General features: G+C 39.9%; 1 long non-coding RNA gene across 1 annotated transcript; it reads right to left on the bottom strand.

The window, feature by feature from the left end:
- Positions 1–6,955: 6,955 nt before the first annotated feature.
- On the bottom strand, positions 6,956–7,985 carry LOC124167318. Its single transcript, XR_006866657.1, has 3 exons — positions 7,672–7,985; positions 7,334–7,525; positions 6,956–7,013 (listed from the first exon to the last, which is right to left on the bottom strand). It is a non-coding gene; the product is annotated as an uncharacterized LOC124167318 (long non-coding RNA).
- Positions 7,986–8,473: the final 488 nt, after the last annotated feature.

Below are 8,473 nucleotides of genomic sequence, written 5' to 3'. Positions count from 1 at the left end.
AAGATCGCGGTTAATCTCTTATCCATATTTCAAACTTTCACACCTAACTGCTTTCTGAATTCGAGATTAAAAAATCCCCAATTTCTCGCCATCCTATAAACAAGCACATTTTTGTAGCGATATGACGTCATGTCTCAAACATAATACTTTTGCTTACATCCGCGTTTTCACGCAGGGTCATTATAAGTAAGTTCTCATTCAAAATACCGTGGTTCGATTTATTGTGCATGAAAATATTTTCGTAAGGAATTAAAATGGAGTCATTAAACGGTGGCATTTAATTCGCGGTCGTAAGGAAACTATTCATCGAGATTGAATACAAAGGATAACGTCTTACTCATTTTCCCAACCTTCTCACTTCGCTGCCTTTTAAATTCAAAATTGAAAAATCCCCAATCTCTCCCCATCCTCTATACAAGTTCATGCTTTGGAGCGATACGACGCAACGCCATGTTACTTACATAATCCTCGCGCTAATCTTTTCCACCCATCTTCACTCTGGATCATTTTACGCAAGGTTTTATCCGGAAGACCTTGGTTCGATTAATTTATTGTCCACGGAAAATATTTTCGTGTGCAATAAAACGTGGAATATTAAATAAGTCTGTCGCGCCTCCAAGAAGTATATTAATTGAGACTGAAGACCCAGGTTAACTCCTTATCCATTTTTCTCACCTTCTCACTTTTTTTGGCCGTTGTCCAAATTCGAGATTTAAATAATTCATAATTTTTAAAATATATATAAAAAACGTTTTTATCGCCAACTAAAAAGAATACAGTACTAAAATGCTCAGAAAAATGTTTTTTCAATCAATTGTCCGACGAACATTCGTCTAAAAAAATTTGTTGCCAGCGCTACTATCATCTTCGTTCTTTGAAATGATAGTAGCGCTGTCATTTGATTTTCGTGGCCATTTTTTTCAACTGGTCCCCATATTTAATTTTAAATTCTTAATTAAGAACGAGATACAGTCAAAATCATAATAAAAGTGTTAAATTATGTCATTTTGATCTGGTTGTAAGTTTTTTTGAAAAGTTTAGCTTGATAGCTCATTGTAAAGTGGGTTAAAACTGATTTGACAAACAATAAGGCAAGTTCATAAAAAATTCTGTAAAAAAGAAAGGTCACTGTACGCAGAAACTCAACTTAAATGGACTTAACTTGGCGTAGGTAACTATGGAGCTGACAGCTCGATAAAACTGGAATGTATTCTTCTTGAGTTCACAACCGGGTTAGGGTCTGCATGTTGTAGGTCCTAGTACGCCCGAGTTTTTAACATGGATGGCAATTGAAACTAAACGAAAGTGAAAACCAGTACAATTTCAATATTTTCGTTCCCGGTAGCGAAATGTAGAAACGAAATGGCGTTTAACCCGGGGAGCTAAGCTCAGGGTCGAGACGAGATCGGAGTCCAAACTACTTCGGGTCGAAACTGAACTAAAACTCTGGGACGAAACGAAAAACAGTTAATGCTTCGCACCAGAGGGACCACGTGATTCACCTTCGAGCAGTTTAGTTTCGACCTACACACCGAGTACGAAGTATGGTTGAATGAAGTGGAGATTCGGCCAACCGCCATTAGATTCATGGGGCACTCATATTTTTACCACTAACAGGAGAACGGTGAACGCAAACTGGCCATTCGATTTTTAAGCTTAATGTTTTAACCTCTCTGCATTCTGCCATAAAATGGGTCGAAGCTATTTCCTCTGATCCTCCTCCACTCAACTTCTGGGATCAAAACAAAACTATACGCAGCGGAGTTTCGATTAATTTAGTTTCGTTCCCGGGAGTAAAGTTTCGTCTCGGGTTGAAACTAAACTCCTTGGTGATTTTGATTTCGTGCGGGAACGAAACTAAACCTAGGCCTCGTATTTTTATTTCCCTCCAGGTCGAAACGAAACATTTTCGTTTTGTTTTACTTGCCATCCCTGGTGTTAAAGATGAAACTCTGCTAGGTAAGCTTGGCACTGAAAAAATGGAGTTTAAAAGAAAGGTCGATGTACGCAAAGACTCGACTTAAATTGCCTTAACTTCGCAAGATTTGGCCTGGACAAGATGACAACACAACAAAGCGAATTTATCATAACGTTAAAAAAATCTCCTATCTCTCCCTATCCTCTAAACATGTTATTACTTTGGAGCGCTACGAAGCGACGCCATGTTCCTTACATAATCCTCCCGCTTATCTTTTCCACCCATCTTCACTCAGGGTCCATCATCCCCATTTTGGGGAAAATGCTTTCTTGGCGTGCACAGTTTAAGGGGTTGGAGAAGGAGGGGGAAGTTGATGGGGAAGAACATCGGTTAAGCGATTTGTGCCCGGCCCCTGGAATTCTCCGGACCTTTTTCCCACCCTCGAGGGACCTCCCAGAAGGGATGAAACGGCCGGAGGAGATTGGAAATGGGATATCATTGTGTTCATTGGTCCGACGACACCGGTCCATTGCTCGTGTTGTGTAGGTTTAGAGAATTGACGAAAACACTTTGCACCATCAGGTTTTCGCGATTTGCTCAGGTTTTCATGATCTCTTGGGTCTACGGAGTGGAAGACGTCGATCACCAGTGGACTTATCATTATAAAGGAATAATTGGCTTTCCATTTGGTGAGTTGGGTTTAGGTATGAGTGGTTTTGGCTCCAAGTAAATTTTATTCTCAATTCGTATATTTTTCAATGGGTTCTTTCAAAAAACTTGTTACAGAATATGCCACTGAGAATAAAAGACGTTATTCCGTTCAGAAGGCCTCGAAATTTGTGGAAGTATCGTGAAAAATTGATCCCAATCGGTGTAACTGCAGTGTGTAATACCATCATCTACGTCGTAAGATAGATATGCCATTTTAAAAATTATGGGCAAGCTAAAAGCCAAGATTGATTTGAGTGAAAACGATCTCAGGCGACTTTTTTTCCTTCACGTAATTTAAGGAATCACTGTCACAACTCAGCCCCATTCATTTTATTCAGTTACAGAAGATTTTTTTCTTAATTCTTAGTTAAAACTTTCGCGGGTGCTCGTCATTATGAATAAAAACCTTTGGGCTATGTCACCGCGTCAATTCTTGGGTGGCCCCAACGCTTCCCGACCGATGCTGGTCGCTTTTTCAAGGGATTCTGAAGGGTTGGGAATTTAAATTCTACTGCATAGGTATCTGTATCAGGTGGTGGGGGGAGGGGAGCGAGAGGTTAGAGGAAGGGGTTGCTCATTGTTTTTTCTCACTACGGGTTGCCAAGTACGGCTAATTGTAATGCCGGTGTCCCTCTTGAAATTGTTCAAGCATGGGAAATTCATGGGATTTTTTTCTTTTTACCTCATTTTATTGATTTTAAAAGTAACTCCGAATGACGACTTACGACGCGTACTTTTCGCATTACAGGCTTATTTTCACCCCTAATGCATTAGGTTTGGATTTCTTTTCTATGCAATACTTCTATGAATATCCTTAGTGAAAAGCTTGTCAGTTACATTTCCTTTTTGTATGGTATGGTAGGCATGGCATTTGGAGGAGGCGACCGATGAACGCAATTTGGAACGAATGTAAAATGAAGATCAAAGTTCTTTTGCCTCTTCAGTACCTTCACTATGGTAAACATCTACAGACTGTAGATAGATAATTCCTTCTTACTGATGTTACTTAGCGAAGTCGCTTAGTGAATGAGTAAAAACGTAGAAAATTCCAAGTTCCATTTTCCTCACTTCAGTGCTTTGTGTAGGGCACTTCAAGTACAGCACTCAAGGAAGGGTAGGGAAGGAAAGGTGGCGAGAAACCCGGCGACGTTATTAGCCACTTTGACATAAGGCAACAAGGGGACTATGGCTTAACGTCCCATCCGACGGATGGAGTACCGTACTTGAAGTGCCCACCGCAAAGCACTGAAGGAAGGAAAATGAAACTTGGAATTCACTACCTTTCCACTCATTCACGGAGAGGCTTCGCCAAATAACACCAGTAAAAATTAATTATCTATCTACAGTCTGAAGATGCTTACCATAGTGAAGGTGCTGAAGAGAATAAATAACTATGATCTTCATTTTATACTCGTCCCAAATTGCGGTCAGATGTGCTTGAAGTCTTGTGCCGAAACCACGAAACAAGTCTCTGAAATGTCTCCTTCACCGCCGGGATAGGAACCCGGGCCCACGGGTGGGAAGTCAACAATCAAGCCAGCTCACAAGCTCGTACCACCTCCTCTTCTTTACCACCCACCCTCTTCTCTCTCTTAGGCCTTATCCCCAACCCCTACTTAATGACCAGATTTGCCTATATTAGAGTTTATTTCATGCATTTGAACAAAAAAAAGGACCTTAAAATCCAGAAAATTAAGCGACTGTATTGAAATTAATAATACAGAGCTACTTCTTCAATGTGTCAACGAGGCATTTCCAAAATAATAAACATTTCTTATCACATACCTATCGGACATATTTCAAACAACTACAATATTAGTATAAAAATTTTCCGGCATTGGAGTAGGCGGGATAAAGTTCTTGCCTACTAAGCAATGGGTCGCGGGTCCGATTCCTACCTAGTTACATTGCCCTCATCGAAGGGTCCGTCCCTCTCAATATAGCCACGTCCTGATCAAGCCGGAGGCGCGATTTATTGCAGTACCGGTGAGCCTTGGCTCACCCCGACCAGCCCGTTTACAATGATCATTAAAAATGGCGCACGTGTCCTGCTGTAGGAAGGATTCACATTATATGCCGCGTCGAAGGAGCGTTGACGCCGTACCGGTAAACCATGTTTACCACAACTAGCCAGATGACAGTACACTTTATTTTTCGCAGATGTATATTGCTGGGGTAGTGTGGTGTTTCTGTTAGCAGAAACGTGCATAATAAAACAGATGTCAAATATTAATTTGTTTGTAGAGTACACTAATCAATGAATATCAAAAAGTCCACAGAATTTAAATATTTTTCCGGTGAAAATAATTTTTTTAATAATTATTTTATTAGTATTTAATTGCATTCACCGTGGCTTTAAACTCAGAATGGAGAACTTGCATATTTTTTGAAAAAAATAGAGGAGATAGGGGACGTTGAATCTTGCACAACGCAAAAAACCCGAGGTCTAGGTAACGCTTCGTTCCCGAGATAAAAATTGTCAAAGTTGTCGAAAATCCAATGGCGCGAAAAACGGCGTTCGAAAGGGGGCGTGGTCGTTTCCATGGGTCTGACGTCATATATGCCGTTCCGAGTACTCCGAGGTAGTACTGCAACGGGGGCCGCCGTTCCGGCCGCTTCCTCCGGGACTCTGGACGGCACTAACGGGGAAAAGGTGCACGGGCGGAGTTTTGGGGAGGGCAGCGGAGCCTTATATGGTAATGAAATGTAACTTAAATGGCAAATTGTCAGAAAAATTGCGTAAAATTTATGTCAATAAAATAGCTGCAGGATTGATAAATTTAGAAAATAAGATAAATAAGAAGTGTGATTAGTTATTGAAATTTACTGAGTCAGTGAGAGCTTGTCTATTATTATAGCAATACTTGTAAATGAGGCATTAAAAACATTCTACAAACCTCTGAAATCAGTATTTTACCATAAGTTTAGAAGCACCTCATATTTTCTCAGATAACTCATATTTTCATATTCACATTACTTACATTTTGCCATCCAGAATACAACCATTCGAATTATGGAATACAGAGATAGGTTGTTAACATAGACAGTTGACCTCTGGTGAAATTTAAATGGATTAAGGTTTTAAAAGAAATTGTAAAGTAAAATCCATTAAAACATTTTATTGAAATCAAAGGGCTTTAATTAACAGTGGGAATATATTTTTTCTCCAGATTTCTCTGGCCCACTCAACCAGTGTCTTCGCTAAATTTGTATCATAATTGACAATTTTAATTTCAATTTTGGAAATGACCTCGTACTTTGGGTCAGCAACGCACAATATTCCTTTTTCCTTCCCATAAAACAACATCTGGAGTTGCAGTTGTGCATGGCATCTACCGCCCACTTTCCCACATTAGCTAATATAATTCTTGCATGTTTCAGATGTGGGACACTTCACCTTTACCACATATTCAGAACTAATGACATCAGGCGATGCCACAAATTCAGGGAGTTCAGCCTTCAATAAAAGTCCTTTATTTTCAAAACTAACACCCAACTCTCGTCTTAATGACTTAATTGCATCACCTTCTAGGTCTTTCCCCCTCTTCATTGGCCCTGTGATTTTAAAGGGTCGAGCACCCAACAGCTGCTCTGCCAGGGCACCACCACCATCCATCTTACAGTTAGCCTCTGTATAAATCATTGAGGCACCCAATCGTGCATACCTCAACTTATGCCACAGGTGACATGATGCCTGCCCAACAGTCAATGATGATGCTTGTAAACAAAGGGGCAGGGTCATTTTTGACTTAGCAAATTGAATGAAGTCCTCATAGAGCTCCTTGTGTAGGCTTTCGCGGTGTGGTGCGGATTCAGCAGACAGGTTTTCGGAGTTACTACCGCGTAGATTATTCTCTGCAGACGACAGTTTCACCGGCATTGCAGCAGGCTTCTTGCACCGGCCTCCGACGGGGTGTTTAAGAGACGGGCGATACCATGGATCTCCACTTCATTGACGAGAAGAAGCCTGCTGTAATGCCGGTGAAACTGTCGTCTGCAGATATGAATCTACGCGGTAGTAACTCCGAAAAGCTGTCAGCTGAATCCTCATAGAGCTTATGGGTCAAATTTTGAGTTTTAAATAAAATGCCCAAATGAAATAAGTCCAACTGCTCAAGGGAGTGTGAGGGAGAGTTGTAAGCCAACAGAACACATTGATCGTTATTTTCCCTGCAGTCCATCTACACCCGGTCCTTGAAATCACCAATTCCAAGAATTGGGTCCACAGGCTTCAAATTTCCTAGATCAGTGGCCATAAGGAGTTGGTTTCTCACACCAGACAAAGGTGGTTTGTGCCAATAGCACTCAACTTCAGTTGGGGAAGCCCTAAGCTCTTGTTGTGGAGCCACACTAGGAAAGCCAAGGAAGGCATGCTTGCATCCCCCTTAAAACATGAAGTGGTAAACATTGCATCATTAGTCATCTTCCAGGAAAATAATTCAAATTTTATTTTTTACAAATTATTATTTTACATATTACCATCGATTCTACTTGCATATTTCGTCTATAAAAACATCGGTATACGTCTAAACTTTGATGAAATTACAATAAATTTAAGAGTTACTTGAAACCATTACAAATATACATCATAACATAAAGGTACTTATAAAGCCATTAACTGTGGTTTCAGCTACTAATAAAAATATGCATGAATTAGTTAATAACTATTACTAATGAATCATTACGCCGAAGCATTATAATTACCCGACGACGCTGTGCAATCGTGACAGGCAATGCTCAAAATCGTCTTCGACGCTTCGTCGAACACCATGGTGGCATTATAATTTTTGGCCGTAACTTTACGTTCCAGAAAAACACTTCACCCGGCATTAATTATTAGATCTTTGTAATGGCACACGTCAAGTCACCCTCTCAATGTATTCTTTTCTCATAGATCTGAAATAGAGATTCATAATGTAAACATTGCGAAAAGGTCAAATGTTTTATCACAAATTTGCTAATAATGACGACCTACTGCCACAGAATTCACATGAAAACAATTTATATATTCATTTATCTTGTAAATAACATAAAATACTTACCGCAAAGCCTTTACATTTCGTATTTCAGCTGATTTTTACTTGTCACAGCTCATTAAGTACTCCATCATAATGGGAGAATCGACTTCGGGCAGATTTCCGGACTCCGCACGAATATATCCAGCTTCCATGCCGATAATTCTCTTAAGTGTAAAATAAAAACAGATAGCGTACTTCTTTAAACTTGTACTACAGCGAAGGAGATGTATATCTCAAGCTAAATCCACTTTCCAGCGTCTCGAACTGATAAACACTTTGTTATGCCTGGTTACCATGCCACGGAACGGCATATATGACGTCACGCGTCATTAATGCCGTAAAACCATTTCATTATTTTCAGGGAGCTATTGTTCAGTTAATATGCGTCACTCAGGTTAAAGAGAAGTATACATATTAAAGATTTTTGATGTTCTATACGATGCATGAGTTTAATTGCCTGTACAAAATCCTTGCAAGTTCTCCATTGGTCCAGCTGCCGGAGAATCTCTTCAGCGGCGATGAATGTGAACAACTACTCACGCAGGGGAAAATGATGAATTAAGTGTACAATGATAAGTGTCACCTTACCAGTCAGCCAGGTTATGCTTTAAAATTTGTTTAACACACTGATGTAAATGGCCAATATGTGCTTTATTAGATGGTATGGGAATAAGTAAACACAAAAATATTATCGTGAGACACCAGATTTTAGGGGGATAGATAATTATTTACATTGTTAAAATAAATTCAGTTAAAGCTATCCCTCATTGTCTTTCAAAGATGTACCACATTCACATATGATTCAACCGTCATCAATGACGGCATC

The sequence above is a fragment of the Ischnura elegans genome, chromosome 10 (genome assembly GCF_921293095.1).
Source record: "Ischnura elegans chromosome 10, ioIscEleg1.1, whole genome shotgun sequence".
Taxonomy (NCBI): Eukaryota; Metazoa; Arthropoda; class Insecta; order Odonata; family Coenagrionidae; genus Ischnura; species Ischnura elegans.
This window is presented reverse-complemented; position numbering and strand designations above follow the sequence as displayed.